We start from the raw sequence: 17,805 nt of genomic DNA, 5'->3' as shown, positions 1-17,805 counted from the left end.
TTCTGGCAGGCACCGTGGAGACCAAAGGGAGCATAAGGTAGACTTTGTCAATCATTTATTCATTCTTTCACATTCTTTCATTGACTCATTTAATAAGTGATATTGGCATTCTTGATAATATAATTATTATTAATATAATCCTATGCTAGTGGTGCTTGCAAGAAAAATTGGTGGACTATGACTAAAAGCTGAATTAGAATACGGCACCACACCAACAAGCAAGGCTTCATATTCTTGATATCCTTTATCCAAGCATTTCAGGGCAACAAGGAAATGTAGAGGTTACATATATGTAAATGTTGTTGGGGAAATCTTTTTATGTATAGGATTGTCTTTCTGTCCCATTAATACTTGTATCTCGATATTGATTCAGTTTGTGTACCATTTAAGAGCTTGAGCATTAGCATCATGTCTCTGAAATGTAATATAAACTCACTTTATCAAGTGTAAGATAGGCCCCTACTTGATATTTCTGTATACTCACCCCGACCTTCATCTTCACTCCAATGTATCTTCTACTAGTCTCTTCTTAATGAATAGAATCCTTGCTCAATATGTTGTATGCTATACCATTCTGCTTCTCATTCTTTTGATTTTCAATGGGACAGACTAGAGTATTCTTAACTTTGAAAGGCAATATTTGAAGACAATTGGAACCTATCTTCAGGCTTAATAGTTATTTGGCCTTAAGCAAGTTACTTAAATCCCCATACCTTAGGTTTCTGTTTTGTGTAAGGTTTACAATATACCTCTCCCATCAATTTGTTGTGAAGGTTAGCTAAGGGCTGTTTCTCAAGTTATAGTGGGCATCAGAGTCACCTGCTCACTAAAACAGAAATTCCTGGCCTGATCTCGAGAATTCATGATTCTGGATTTGAGCATAAGAATTTGTATTTCCAACAAGTTATTTATTTATTTATTTATTTATTTATTTATTTATTATTTATTTATTTATTTATTGCGTTTTAGGTTTTGGGGTACATGTGCAGAACATGCAAGACAGTTGCATGGGTACACACATGGCAGTGTGTTTTGCCAACAAGTTCTAAGGTGATACTAATGCTGCTAAATTGGAGCTCGCTCTGTGGACATTGGGCTAAAGACAAAGCATTTAGAGCATTCTGACTAATCCCTACAAGACAGTAAGCATCCAAAGAGTGTCAGGATTTTTTTTCCTTTGTTCTTACCTTTTCAATTTCGGGTTAAATATCATTTCAACAGCAGTTTTGTTATAAATAAATCCATATCAGTCTTCCTTTCACGAACCCTTATTGCGTTTATGCATTTTAATGCTATTTTATATAATTTTCAGGTTTTTAAATAATTAGATATAAATTACATATAATTTGTATAATTTCTTATTTTATCAGTGAATTATTTTCTATCTCACTTGTTTCATAATGAAAAATATCTTAGTTCTTGCTTACAATTGTAAGTAAAAAATTTGACACTCTTGTTTTCTGGCTCTAACCTTCCTTTAAATTGATGCAAAACTTATACTTAGATGCCTATGTCCATAGTCACTGAGAAGTGAGATGAGGAGCGTCACTTGGTATTTGATGGCCAATGAATAAATACCATAATCTTGGGGAGATTTGGAAGAGGATTAAATATGTGTTTCAAAGTTCTAAGTACACTTGGAAATTTTGCTCCTCTAAACCCCAATTTAAGGGTAGTGAATACACATCAGCATATTAACTCTCAATTCCTGAACAAAAATACTTGATTAGAATTACATTTTATAATTTTATATATTCTATTATCATCAAATCCTTCTTTTGAAGGAAACAATATCTTCTTTAGAAACTCTAAAGTTTTAGCAAATATAAATAAAAAATATTTTGATTGCTTGTCCACATCTTCCTTATCACCAATATCATAGTATCAAAAGCACAATTGATTTTGTATAGTTGCCTTATAAGCTGCAGAATTATTAGACTCTCATGATTTGTCAATTTTTTTCACTTACTGCCATTTTCTAAGTTGATATCATCTACCCTCTTAAAAAGAGTTTTATTCCTTTGCAGCCACACAATTACTGCTTAACCAATGGTAATAAATTATTTTTTCTATTGTTCTTGATCAGTTTTCAAGAACCATATTAAATAATACTCCTAATAATAATACATTTTATGAAAAGTTATTTTTATAAATTGGTTTTTCTTACTCTATTAAGTCTTATATTGGCTGTCAAACGTTGTTTTAAGCAAGAGATTTTATATCTTTTTTGGACTACAAATTTTTATCATTATATCTTACACATATTAACAGATATCATTTTTTATTTTGAGAAAAATAATTAATATAGATACATTTACATACCACACTGATGCATTATTTTTTAAATGATGATGATGAACCATGAGCCAGAAAGCCCTGGACATTAATTAGTTAAGATTTAATGAGAGTATGGGTTACAGTTTACCCTGGGCCAGGTGATTTGGAAGAAATCAAAGGAGAACTGAAAAAATTGTGTAGAATTGACCACTTCTCTACATAGATGTATTTGTGTCTATAATGCAATCTGCATCCTTTAATTCTCATTGAAGAGGGACTGGAATGATCCTTGCTCCCAAGTGTGAAAACAATGTATTTTTTTTCCCGGTAAGTTATTTTCATTAATATGGTAAGATTTCCAGTGAACAGTTGCATACATTAAAAATGCCAACTTATGCTCTAATGTTAACAGTTAGGTTTCATCTCCAACATCAGGTTGCTTAGAAGTCATCAGCCTCATTTTTACACACATAAAAGCTGACCAAACTTAACATGAAAGAATCTTTATGTCCTCATCAGAGAACTGAGTTTGCAGAGCAGACTACTACTGTGAAATCTGGAAAGACAGTCTAATCCAGTGAGTCACCACCAAAATCCAAAATAGAGACCCACTAAAATATTGAGATTTAATAAGATTATAATAGAACACTACTTTTCTCACACACCTTACACTATCTCTAAAAGTGCTCTAGCATAAAAATAGTGGATTACAGCTAAAAAAACGGCAAGACAGACTCCCTGAGGGTATGTGGAAATACCCAAAGTTAAGAGGGGAGGCAAAAACAATGACACAAGATTTTGAAGTCTCTGGCACCTACATCTGTAGCCTGAGATAAAACAAAAATCCTAGCAAACCATCACAAACATAAACACAAGACCTAAAACCTAGAACTTCCAGAATAAAATTGTGATATATTTGTTAGACAACTATTTTATTAAAGTATGAAAATAATAATTGCAAAAGGGGAAATTACTAAACTGCGTTTTACCAAAGTTTAAACCTCTCATTTGCTAGTTACACATTTTAAGAATTCAAAAGCCAGATCCTATATTGTTAAAACATACTTTTGAAATTTGTATTTAACAAAGGGCCTTTATCAGGAATATGACACTTGTAAAACTATAAGAAGACAGACACAAAAAGATGAGTAAACATTTTGAGTCAAGATATATCAATGGCCAATAAGCTCATAAAAAGTTGCTAAACATCTTTGGTCATTTGAGAAATGCAAATTAAAACCACAGTGTGTTATCACTGTATAGCCAATAGAATAAATGAAAATGGTAACTGTTCAGCACATGGAGTATCTAAGACCTTTTGTATTACTAGTATGATACAAAATTGTTTGCCCTCTTTGGAAACAGCTTGCCAATTTCTTAAAAAGTTATGCATACATGGGCCAGGCGCGGTGGCTCATGCCTGTTATACCAGCACTTTGAAATCCCGCCGAGGCCGGTGGATCATGAGGTCAAGAGATGGAGACCATCCTGGTCAACATGGTGAAACCCCGTCTCTACTAAAAATACAAAAAATTAGCTGGCCATGGTGGCACGTGCCTGTAATCCCAGCTACTCAGGAGGCTGAGGCAGGGGAATTTCCTGAACCCGGGAGGCGGAGGTTGCGGTGAGCCGAGATCGCGCCATTGCACTCCAGCCTGGGTAACAAGAGCGAAACTCCGTCTCCAAAAAAAAAAAAAAAGTTATGCATACACTTACCATAAAATGAAGTCATACCATTTCTGTTAATTTACCTAAGAAGAGAAAAAAGGATATATCCACACAAAGATTTTTATGTGAATGTATATGTCAATAGTACTCTGGATAGCTAAGCAGTAGACAGAACTCAATTGTACATCATCTCGGGGAAAAATAAAATCTAGTACATCCTACACAAAGTAATAAAAAAAATAAACAAACTAGCAATATGCCAAAAAACAGAGATAAATCCCAGAGGGGAAAAAAACTATAAAAATTTTATTTCTAAGAAATTGTAGAAAAAGGACAACTAAAGCAGCAGAAAGCAGGTCAGTAGTTTATTTGGTCATGGGCTAAGGGTAGAGAACAACTGCAAAAAGGCACTAGGACATACCTTGGTTTGGTGGAAATATTCTAAAATCTATCTATGTGTGTTGTGTGGAAGGAAAAATTAGCTTCTAAAATCCAGGAGCTGTCCTGATGCTATCAGCTGGGAATTGGTGGTGTTACGAGCTGGCTTGGCACAGAAAGCTAGTTCTTATTGTATTTCTGTTGAAAATAAAATTTTTTCAGAGACCATTATCTTTAAATAAGATCCTTTTGTGACCATAATGGATCAAAGCAAAAAACAAGACCATTCTGTAATCATATCTCAACTTGTACAAAATATTAACATTGTCAAAGACACAAAACAACCAAACATTTCCCTGACTTGACTAATAGGAGTGCTGCTCAATGATGCCCTTTTCCTCATTCCTTTAGTTCCTCCAGTCAAATCTTTCCTTCTGTTACTTAAGGTTGAACATACCCAAGCATAAAACTACCTCTGCTTCTTGACAGCATCCATTCCAGAACAAATCCCTGTTTTCTTAAAATCTACACAAAGTAACCTAGTGTAAACCCATCCCACTTCTATAATAAAAGCTTTTTAATACTCTGCTACCCAGGCACCTTATGATTCCCCATAGTGTGTAGGATCCAATTTGTTCAACTATGGGTCCATTCCCGGTGGCCTTCACTTGGAGGTATTGACAATTGCTCCTTTATAAACTTTTAGCAAAACACAGCTGACTATAATCTTTAAAATAAAAATTAAAAGTAAACAAAGTAGCTCAAGATATCTTTTAAAAAGAAAATGGACTCATGTCCTTTGAACAAATTAGCCAAGGACTCCAACAACTTTTTTGAGGGCACACTCAACTTCTCAAAATATAGAGACTAATTGGGATTTGGTTCCCAATAATTTGGCCTACTGTTAGAGGATTCCTCTACTTTGTCCCTATGCTCTTCTATGTCCCAGTGATAATGCACTTGAGACAGCCAGGCGAGAGGAGGTCCATGGCAAAACTCCAACCAGTCTGTACACTGGGATGGAGCCTTGAGAAGTCCGTGCCCTTTGCAGCCGGAGGAGCCTGGTCCTTCCTCTTCCTGTGTGAAACCAGGAATTCCAACAGCAAGGCAGGAAGTGCTCTAGCAGGGACTCTGGCCTTGTGGACAGTCCCTGTTTCCTCCTTTTCTTACTATTCATCCAATAAAACCTTGTATTACTCACCATTCAAATGGTCTGTGAACCTGAATTTTTGTAGCTGTGGTACAAGGACCCCATCTTTAGCAGACTTAAGTAAAAGTCCTGCATTACAATTTAATTTTAAAAATATTTCTATAATCTGTCTTTGATAATTCCATTCAATCTTTTTCGTTTTCCCCTTATTTGTTCTTCCTTCACATGGATTTGGTTTGTTGAATTCCATCTCCCCAAATAACACCAATACAACATGCTGAAAAAACTCTGCTATTGTTTAGTTTGATAACTCAAAGATTTGTGGTAGTGTCTAAGAGGGAGAAATACAAGATAAGAATTTTAAGGAATCAAAAGTTTATTGTGAGACCTTTCTTTGAATTCAAAGGCTCGATTAAGGTTTAATAAGAATTATGATGTTACAGTTTACTGTTGATGGACAACACAAGGTGAGAATTTTGAGATTCAAACAGCAGATGATACAAGACCAAGTTTCCTTTCTATGGAAGAATTGATGCATTTTTTAGGAAGTGAGCATCCAGTTTATTTGCCTGGAGGACTCTCCTGAAACCCTGAAATTATGCTAAAGAAGGTAAAAGAATGAAGTCTTTTTAGTATAGGTAGTAAGCTGTGTATGGGAATGGACAGTTTCAGTTCTCAAAAGAAACTGTACGGTGTTGGGGGAGTAGGCAGTTTCTGTTTGCAGATTATAATTGGTATATATTTTTTCCACGATTAGTTTCTCTTTGCTACAATCACTGTGTTTACTGAAAACTTACTAATATTTCCTGTAGTAGTAGTTTTCTTATGACATCCATGAACTGGCAATGCGTCACTATTGCTGACTAAAATTTTTTTAAATGAAATTCTTCATCTTAACTTTATTGAATATAAGAAACTGACAATTAGACACGATTAAATCCTTATTCCTTGGCTAATCTTTATATATATATACACACACATATATTATTATATATAAATATATAATTATCAATATATTATATACTTATAAATATATATGTTAATTAAATATATAAATATATAATTTTATATAAATATATATAATTAAATTTATATAAATATATGTATATGTAATTAAATATATAATTTTATATAAAGAGTATTGTTGTTGTTTGCTTGTTTGTTTGAAATGGAGTCTTGTTCTGTAGCCCAGCTGGAGTGCAGTGGTGTGATCTCAGCTCACTGCAACCTCTACCTCCTGGGTTCAAGTGATTCTCCTGCCTCAGCCTCCCAAACAGCTGGGACTACAGGTGCTCACCACCATGCTCAGCTAATTTTTGTATCTTTAGTAGAGATGAGGATTCACCATTTTGGCCAGGATGGTCTCCATCTCTTGACCTCATGATCTTCCCGCTTTGGCCTCCCAAACTTCTGGGATTACATACGTGTGCCACAGTGCCTGGCATAATCTTTCTATTCTCATCATTTTCTCTATGGGACACTGCTTTCTCAATCCCTAAGACATCTTTAATAACCGTGTTTCTTACCTCTGATTTCTCTGTAATATTTTGTCTTTATATGCACATTTAGTGTGCCCATTTTTATGAACGAATATCTTTTATCATTCAATATATAAAAAAATCTATATATTTGGAGGATTTCTATAAACATATTTTTAAGTGTTTTCAAATATCCTTGTAAGAAAAGGAACCTTAACCAGTATAAAAGCCATTTTCCTTTTAAGATATATTCCTCTCGAAACAGATTATATATTGCCTTTTTCCTCCAAGAAATGCAACTTAAGATTTTGCTACTCAAGACTCAGTGTAATATGATAACCAGCAGCATTAACTTAACTTGAAAATTTGTTAGAAATGCAGAATCTCAGAGTTCACTCCAGATCTATAGAATCAGAGCCCATATTTTAACAAGCCTCTCAGGTAATTTATATACACATTAAAGTTAGGAAGCACCAGCTTAAGTTATTTGCAACATCTCTGAGGCAGGCTGCCTAACTGCATTAATGGTGAACTGGAATTAAATCCTCTTTATGAATCAGTAATTTGCTCCAGGCATAATCACTTCTCTACATGCCTCTGCTCACTTTTCAAAACACAGTGCCCACCTGGAATTTTTACTGTTTCAAAATTAGCAAAGATCTTATCTACCTGTAGTCCTATGTGGTAAGGAAAGGACTTAGGAAGTGCTTCACCTCAGGTGGGCCTTAATTTCTAGGCTATATTCATTTTTCAGAAAAAAGAAATATTTAATTTGACTGACATAAATTGATGAGAATGCTAGAAATGTATGTTAATGTAATTTTAATAAATGTCATTAAATGAGTAACCTCTGTCAGAAAAGATCTTCCTTAAAAGGGGAAATTTCAACTGAGATTTGAAATATGAATATGGATAATTCAGATGACATAATATGTGAAAGACATGAGAATAGCATATTAGGCATAAAAAGAAGTAGGACAGGAAACTGTTAAAATGTGGAGACTTGAAAGAACCTTTATTAGAATTTGATACATCTGAAAAATCTGATAAATATTAGTTGTCTCTTAAATTCATGTGTAATTATTTGTCCTGTATTCTAAGAGAAACGCAAGGAATGTCTTCAACTAGAATGCTATTGTGTCAGACCAGAGTAGTGTCTGCAATATTTGAATTGCAGATGGAATAAAGAAAAGCCTACTAATTATAGAATTATTTAGAAAGATTTATTGAGCCTTTTTGATTGAAAAATATAAAAAGAGAAGTAAAAGTATCTAATCATTACTGCTGCATTTCTAACACAGAAATGATGGATTTGTCGTGATCTCAACAAAACAACACAGGAGGAATAAAAAACAATCCAAAGGAAAAGAATAAGTTCTGCTTTAGATATTCTGATTTCCAGATGAATATGAGACTTTCAGGCAATATTACTACTAATTCTCTCTCTCTCTCACACACACACACACACACACGCACACGTGCAAAATTTAACAGGTTGCTATTCTGTTGAGAAATATATTTGCAATAGAATATCATTGGGGAGGAGCTTAAATTGCATTTTACACAATATTTTGGGGAAGCGGAAGGGGCCTAGAATGGACAGCTATGAATCATAGAAAAGAAGATGGATTGGAAGACTTTTTGGCTGTCTGTGAATTTAGAGATTGTAGCTTAATAATGTTATCTAAGTATCAATGCAAAAGAAGAGGAAAGGATCAGATAATATTAATTATTATTAAACAAGAGAGTAAACATGAGTGGAAAAGTCCAGGATTGTGCCTGTGGCTTGATAGAAACCACTACTATAAATCCTCCATTCTGGGGACCTAAAGATATGTGTGATGTTCTCTACCCTCAGATAGTTAGTAAACATCTGAAGGATAGTGGAGAGGAGGTTAAATGGGTTATCAAATCTCAGTTTTCTATAATTGTGGTTTCAAATAAACCTTGGACTATATTTTAAAGCCTCAAGCTAATAACTTACTTAATCATCACATTATAATTATTCATTTCCACTCACTTTTGTCCATTTTATTTCCTCCCTTTACTCTCTATATATTGATTTACTTAATAATTATCCTCATATTCTTCCTCTTTGCTATTATCTTTCAGGATGTATAAAAACTCAGATATTTCCTATTACAAAAAGGAATTTTCTATATACATTCAAACAATAGCTTGCATGCTTCTCTCACTCTAAGGTTTGGTGGGTTCAGCTATAACTACAATTCCTTTCAGTTCAAAATGACTACTCCTCACCACAGCCCATTGAATATCTGTATTTCTATGGTTACAACTCTCTCAAAGGTCATCAAATGTGTACCAATCATCAAAAACAATCATGTTAGAACCATTTGCTATTTATTTTATAAAAATGGGTAAATACAGAAAGAGTCACAGTGTCATTTGCCAAAATAAGGTATCTTAAAGATGGGATATGAGACCCCAGAAATATTGATAAACACATAACAAATCTGGTATATATCTAAAATAGTTCTAGAAATGAATGCTAAGTGAAATGATTTCAAAGAATGATGTTCCCAATTTTATGGTCATGTGTTAACATGTAAAGAGAATATTTGTCATAGGAGAAAACATAGCACTATGGAAGAACTTTGTGGAACTGTTGAAAACGTATGTCCACGTTTCTGCATGGTTAGGGTTTTCTGAGCAAATAAACTGCCAGGCCAATTCTGGGGATGAAAACTGAATAGCAACCCACAGAGCAAGAGAGCTTCAGCAAAATCCAGAGTATTCTGCTCCCCTTAGAGCTATATGTTCGTGTTATGAAGAAAGATACAACTCAGAGGCATTCCTTTAAATTCCAGAAGATTTACTTGTCTTAGAGGGAAATACGGTTTCTCTTCTTTTTTCAGAAGAGAGAGGAAGCTGCATAACTCCTAGATTTTTAGGAGTTAACCTAAATATACATAACCTGTATAACTCCTAGATTTTTAAATTGGAGTTCCTTTTCTGTGGTGCAACAATCTTTCTGCATGCACAGATCCATGGGCACTCATCTCATTCTAAGGGAAGAATGATGCATGGGGAATGACGCATGTGGTTATTTATGTAAGTATAGCAATCACAATGCATCTTTAATTTAGAAATCATATGTTTGCTTTCAAGATAAAATAAATAAGCAAAAATATCAGAAACTTATCAATCTTAAATCATCAGCGGGCCCCTCACTATGCTTCATTGTCCTGAGATGGCAGAGGAGACAGAACACCAAACCTGAATCTTTTGAGTCTTCGTTTTCAGCAGTTTACACTGATTGATAGCTGGAGCTTTGCCAGGTCCTAGAATAAACAACTGTGTAACAAGGCAGAATGACTCAGACTGCCTTAAATAGTGAATTGATCTGCATATAAAGAAAAATAAAATGAAAGAGAAAGAAGCTTATCTTATTGGGTTGTTATGTGTAGATAACCCCCTTTATTGCTATTTATTTCTCACAAACACATACTTTGTGTTCTCTATTTTCAAAGCATTTATATAAGCTCTTTTCAAGTATAAATGCATTGAATATTTACAGAACTCCTATTAGGTTGATTTTTAAAAATTATTCTCATTTACAGATAGAAAAACTTAGGTTCGGGGTGGCTTATACTCTTGTTAATTGCACCATATTTAAGTGACAGAGCCTGACCTGATTCTAAACCAGGTTTTCTGTCTGTAGGATCCACACTCTGTCTGCTTCAAGCTGTTCCCTTGTAGTTGCTTCACTGTCTTGTTTTAGAGTCTTGATTTTTATGGGGACTTCTCTACAATTTCAACTAAAAATATTCTATGTATTATTGGTGCGAGGTATAGTTCTTATAATTAAGAAGGTTAAATTCTGGCTACTAATATTGTTAGAGGTTTTTGTGTCTCTATAAACAATTTAAAAATTGCTATTAAGGGAATATATTATACTAAAATGTTTGTTTGTAATACTTCTTTTTTCATAAAATAAAAAAGTAGCACTTAATATTGAAAATATCATAAAGCTCAAGAAGAATGGAGAATAAATCTAAGGATACAGAAAACTGCTCAAGAAAAAAATATTTTCTGGTCGGGCACGGTGGCTCATGCCTGTAATCCCAGTACTGTGGGAGTCCAAGGCAGTCAGATCACATGAGGTTAGGAGTTCTAGACAAGTTTGGTTAACATAGTGAAACCCCATCTCTACTGAAAATACAAAAAGGAGCCACCAGAGGTGGTGGCATGCCCCTGTAGTCCTAGTTACTCAGGAGGCAGGAGAATTGCCTGAACCTGGGTGGCAGAGGTTGCAGTGAGCCGAGATTGCATCACTGTACTCCAGCCTGGGCGACAGAGTGAGACTCCATCTCAAAAAAAAAAAAAAAAAAAAAAAAAGGAAAAGAAAAAAATATTTTCCAACTCATGTACTGTGTTCTCTCTATTTCCCAGATTTAGTGATCTCAATTCAGACATCTCAAATTCCTATTATATGTCTCAGACTAGTTCAGTTAAGTGACCATTCACTTTTATTATTATAACTAGGACACGTTTGAGAGTGTAAGGGTGTGTGATTAGCAATCATGCTTTGATATCAGGAATGAACAAGAAAATCTTGCTAGATCTGGAGGTCTCTGAGTCAAAGTGTGACTTACGGTTAAGCTAGTGAAGTATCCTTGGGTCTGCAGTCTTAGGAGATCTATGAGTCCTCAAATTGGACTTAATACGATGGAGTAAAAATGTCCATCTGTGACAACTGTCCTGAAGACATTGAGAGAGTATTTCTTTTTTTTTTTTTGAGATGGAGTTTCGCTCTTGTTACCCAGGCTGGAGTGCAGTGGCGCGTTCTTGGCTCACCGCAACCTCCGACTCCTGGGTTCAAGCAAGTCTCCTACCTCAGCCTCCAGAGTAGCTGGGACCACAGGCACATGCCACCATGCCCAGCTAATTTTTGTATTTTTAGTAGAGTTGGGGTTTCACCATGTTGACCAGGATGGTCTCAATCTCTTGACCTCGTGATCCACCTGCTTTGGCCTCCCAAAGTGCTGGGATTATAGAGAGAGTATTTCTTAATGTAGAACATGTACTGCAAAACCCATTAGCACTTTTTACATTTTTTCAAGAAAAGGGATTCAGAACTGAAACACCATTTTATTTATCCCAGTGACTTTAGGGCATTCTGATAGAAGTGAATACTGCTTACTTACCTTTTCTGTTTGAGATTTAGCAGTCTCCCTTACCCCAAGCATATTGGAAGTGTATGGAAAGGATGCTAATTCTAGTATACGTAATGAAACATCACAAAGGGTAGTCACACATCTTTATCACTGAAAGCCTTACTTGCATTTGTAACACTAAAAACAATCCAAAATTTTCTATAAGAAATGGAAATATTTGGAATTCACTTTCCTCTCATGGTGATGAAAAAGTGTCTTAGTTATCACATGAAATCACTGGGAAGTAGGGAAATGCAAAGTGAATACATATGTTATACTAGACATTAATTATGTTATACTAACTGTCTAGGAAAGGCTTCTGCTATGCATCCAACATAAATAGCCTAAACAGCAATCCCTCACAGAATCAAACAGACCTGTAAATAAATTAACAGCCTTCTAGAATAATATATCCAACAGTATTTAAAATAATACAACAAAATCGAAGACTCATGTCAACAATGTACAACTAGCATTTAGGATAAAACAATAAAAAAATCACAAAGCATGTAAAAAAAAAAAAAGAAAATGTGACCAACATTTTATTTCTAGGAAACATAAAAATAAATGACAGATATGATGGATGTCATAGGGAGTAATCTTAGAAAGGTTATAATAACTAACAAATGTTCAACTATTCAAAGGAAATATGAATATAATAATGAAATAAATGAACAGTATACAAATAATCAAATAGTAATTTTAGACATGAAAATTCATAGTTAACGTAAAAATTTTGTGGATGGGATTGAAAGAAAATTAAACAATGCAGAAGAAATAAGATTATTGACATCGAAAACAGAAAACAAAGACTATCTGAAATGAAACAAAGGGAAATGACACAGAATAAATAGAGTCATAGCAATACTAAAATTATTGGATGTTTTCACAATGGGATTAAAAACTATTAGACTACTGTTTAAAGATGAACAGGTTTAAGCAGAATAAATACAGAAGTGTCCCCATGTCTGCAAGGGATACCTTCTAAGACTCTTAGGGGATTCCTGAAACCACAGATAGTACCAAACTCTAAATATACTATGCTTTGTAATGTACATATTGCGCATTCCTATAATAAAGTTGATTTTATTAATTATGTGCAGTAAGAGATTAACAGTAGTCAGTAATATAGGAAAACAATTACAACAATCTGTGATAGAATTTCTGTGAATGTGGTCTCTCTCTCTCAAAATATCTTACTATACTGAACTTACCTACTTTTGGACTATGATTTGCTTCAGGTAACTAGATTCACAGAAAACAAAACTGCAGATCAAAGAGAACTACTGTAACCTCCTCTCTCTCCCTCCCTCTCCCTCTCTCTCCCCCCGCTCTGTCTCTCTGTCTCTCTCTCTCTGTCTCTCTCTCTCTCTCTCTCTCTCTCACACACACACACACACACACACACACACACACACATACACGATATATCAATAGGTGACAAGAAAACAGCTATAAATAACATAAAAATCACCAAGGAAGTAGGGAGAGACATTATAAACAAAACAAGAATGATAAAATTGAATGACAGAAGAATGAATACATAATCTGTGCAAACTACCTGACTGTTAAGCAGCTTCATGGCACAAGAAAAAGAATTATGCTAACTAAATTTTTTATCAAGGAAAATATATTTTTTGAAAAGGTGAAATTGAAAGACAATTATATTTGAGAGTACGTATTACTAGCAAACCTATCTTGTAACACAAAAGAAATGTATTAGACCAAACAAAAATTGTAATGATAGCAATGTGTATCTGCCTAAATAAATAAAGAAAACAAGAAAGTGAGAACATGTAGGAAATGGTAAAAGATATTATATTCTTTTTATTTACCTATGTTTAAGATTTTATCTCATTTTTATAAAATAAAATGTTGTCTTATTTTTGCTGATGGTTTACAGCTAAATATTACTACTGTATTTTACATTTTCGACATGTAAAAGGTATAATTATGATAGCAAAAATATTACAGGGGAGAAATGGAAATATTTAAAGGTCTTAAAAATACATTGACCTCTAAAATGATATGTTAAGGATATGTAAGAACGTTTTTAAAAATACACTGTAAATTCATTGTTTTATTAAATAATAATAGACATCTAGAAGAGATAAAGTGGAATGCTGAAAGCTCTCTATTATTTAAAAGAAACTAGAAAACAAAGAGGGAAAGGATTTAATAATTACAAAATAAGTAGCAAAATGGGAGAACTAAGTCCAGCCATATCAATAATTAAATATCAAAGGGCTAAGCATACAAACTTAGAGAAATAGATTATAAGATTGCATAAAAAGCAATATTTAACTATATGCTGCCAACATGAACGTCACTTAAACATAAGAATAAATTATAGAAAAGTTGTAAAGAAAGAGAGATTAAAGGTAATATGATAGGAAGAGATACATTATGGAAATCACAGACATAAAAATCTAAAGTGCCTGTGTTACTATGAGACCAAGTAAACTATCAAACATGAAGCCTTACCAGAATTAAAGAGAGAAATTTCATGAGTAAATTTGTCAACAAGAAATAAAAATGATAAAGGTTAAAGAGCTTTAAAACAATTGTACAAATCTTGACAAAGGTAAGATAAGAATAGATAAATCCACAATTACAGGTAGAGATTTCAACACTTACCTTTCAGTAATTGACAGTAGACACAAATAAAAAAAGATAAGAGACTTGAACAACATTGTCCACCAATAACACTTAATTCATACTTACAGAACAACACACACACATACACATAAAGGAACTGCAGAGTATACATCCTTTTCAAATGGATATTCGCCAGGATACATCATATATTCCAATAAAATAAGCCTTAATATACTTAACAGGACTGAAATCATATAGCATACATTATCTTCCCTCACTGGATTGAAATTAGATATCAATAATGAAATGATATCTGGAATAGTCCAAATGATTGAAAATTAAGCCATGTATTTTACATAAATTATGGGTAGAAATTTGAAAATAATTAAACAAAAACACAATACATCAAAATATGTGGGACACAACTAGAGCAATTGTTGAGGACATTTTCGAAAAGAAGAAAAGTAAAAAATGACTTAACTAAGGTTCTACCTTAAGAAGTTAGAAAAAAAGAAACATAAACCCAAAGTGAATATACAGTAAGAAATACTAAAAATAATTATGAAACCAATGAAAAAGAAAATGTAAAACATAATGTAATATCAATAAAACCAAAAGTAGTTTCTTTGAAAAGGCCAAAATGATAAATGCTTATACCAATCACGAAGAAATAGACATAAAATACCATATTGGAATAAAACAGGGAACATTAATACATATCCTACACCTGGGGTCCCCAACCCTTGGGCCAAGTACCGATATTGGTCGATGACCTGTTAGGAACCAGGTCATACAGCAGGAGGTGAGCAGCGGGAGGGTGAACATTACTGCCCGAGATCACCTCCTGTTAGATCAGCGGCATCACTAGTTTCTCATAGGAAAGTGAATGCTATTATGAACTACACCTGTGAGGGATCTAGGTTGCACACTGCTTATAAGAATCTAATGTCTGATTAGCTGAGGTGAAACAGTTTCATCCCTTCCCAAAATTATCCTCACTCCCCATCTGTAGAAAAATTTTATTCAAAGAAACTGGTCCCCGGTGCCAAAAAGGTCCGAAACTGCTGTCCTACACAATTTAATAGAAAGGAAAATGTTATGTCAATAAATTCAACAACTTACATAACTGTGTCAAAGAGTTTAAATGACCTATTTAAACTGAATCAAGAAAAAAGAAAATCTGAATAGCCCCATGCTAAAAGACATTGAATTCCGAACTTAAAATATTAACACTGTATTTTCTATCATTGCTGTAACAAATTTGGTACTAATTTAGTGGCTTCATATAGTACCCATTTATTATCCGACAGTTCTACAGTTCAAAAGTCCAGGCAGCTCTGCTTATCCTCTCTTTGGGTCTCACAATACCTAAATCGAGGTGACAACCTGACTAAGTTCTTGTCTGGAGACTGGGAAACAATTGCATTATTTGTGCATTTAGGTTGTTGGTAGAATTCTGTCCTGTGGCATTGCAGAACTGAAGTTCCTGTTTTCCTTGCTAGATGTCAGTAAGAGGTCATTCTCAGCTTTCACTGGTCAGTGAGAGGTCATTATTACCCATATTCCTTGACTTGTGGTCCCCTCCATCTTCAAAGTCAGCATGGAAATATAAAATCCTTCTTATACTTTGAATCTCTCTGACTTTCTTTGCACAGCTGCTTTCTGCTTTTAAACGTTCATGTGGTTATACCAGGCTCACCCTAATTAAAAATGTGAACTCTTGGCTGGGCGCGGTCGCTCAAGTCTGTAATCACAGCACTTTGGGAGGCCGAGGCCGGTGGATCACGAGGTCAAGAGATCAAGACCATCCTGGTAAACATGGTGAAACACCGTCTCTACTAAAAATACAAAAAAATTAGCTGGGCATGGTGGCGCGTGCCTGTAATCCCAGCTACTCAAGAGACTGAGGCAGGACAATTGCCTGAACCCAGGAGGCGGAGGTTGCGGTGAGCCGAGAACCCGCCATTGCACTCCAGCCTGGGTAACAACTGCGAAACACCTTCTCAAAAAAAAAAAAAAAAAAAAAAAAATGTCAACTCTTTAGTCACCTTAATAACATCTGCAAATCCCTTTGTGGTATTTAACATAACAAATTCACGGGAATAACACCAGATGATAGAGGACACTGTTTTGACTCCCACATTCACAAAGAAAATTTTGGGTCAAAAGAGCTTAAAGACAGCTTTATGATTCTGATGTGTGCATTTAGGAAAGAACCTCTGATGGACTCTGATAAATCATGAAAGGGGTACCTAGTAGCACAAGACAACCTCTTTAAATGTGTCAGTTAGACTTGGAGAAATATAGGTGAAAGGATTGGCAAGAAAAAAAAAAAGTGCTTACATACGTTAGCTGCTCCAAGTGAAGACTTTTCTTGAATGACAATGTCAGTTAATATTTGTTCCAAAGGCTATGGAAATCCACCATAGGATATAGAATTCCCAGAGTACTATGGGATTTCAAAGAAGGAAGGAGTAATGAATCCAAATAAACCTAATGTGATCAATGATAAGATAGCTGAATTTATTACTTAAATATGGGGAAATATTGCCAGATTAAAGTTGGAGAAATTACTAGTTTTTAAGGAGGAGTGTATCTTAGTGAATTATAGAACATATTAAATAAACTTAGGTTATTATTTGACCTTAGAAGAGATGCACCAGATTGCATTAGTCAGACCAAACCAAATCAAATTTGAGGACTGTGATTCAATCACTGCAAATTAAAGTTGTTTTAAAAGTGACAATATTACTGGGTATATATCCAAAAGACTATAAATCGTTCTACTATAAGGACACATGTACACGAATGTTCATTGCAGCACTGTTTACAATAGCAAAGACCTGGAATCAACCCAAATGCTCATTGATAATAGACTGGATTGGAAAAATGTGGCACATATACACCATGGAATATTATGCAGCAATCAGAAATGATGAGTTTGTGTCGTTTGTAGGGACATGGATGAATCTGGAGAACATCATCCTCAGCAAACTGACACAAGAACAGAAAATGAAACACCACATATTCTCACTCATAGGCGGGTGATGAAAAATGAGAACACATGGACATAGAAAGG

Source organism: Callithrix jacchus, chromosome 16 (genome assembly GCF_049354715.1).
Source record: "Callithrix jacchus isolate 240 chromosome 16, calJac240_pri, whole genome shotgun sequence".
NCBI classification, from domain to species: domain Eukaryota; kingdom Metazoa; phylum Chordata; class Mammalia; order Primates; family Cebidae; genus Callithrix; species Callithrix jacchus.
Note: the sequence above shows the minus strand (reverse complement) of the source record.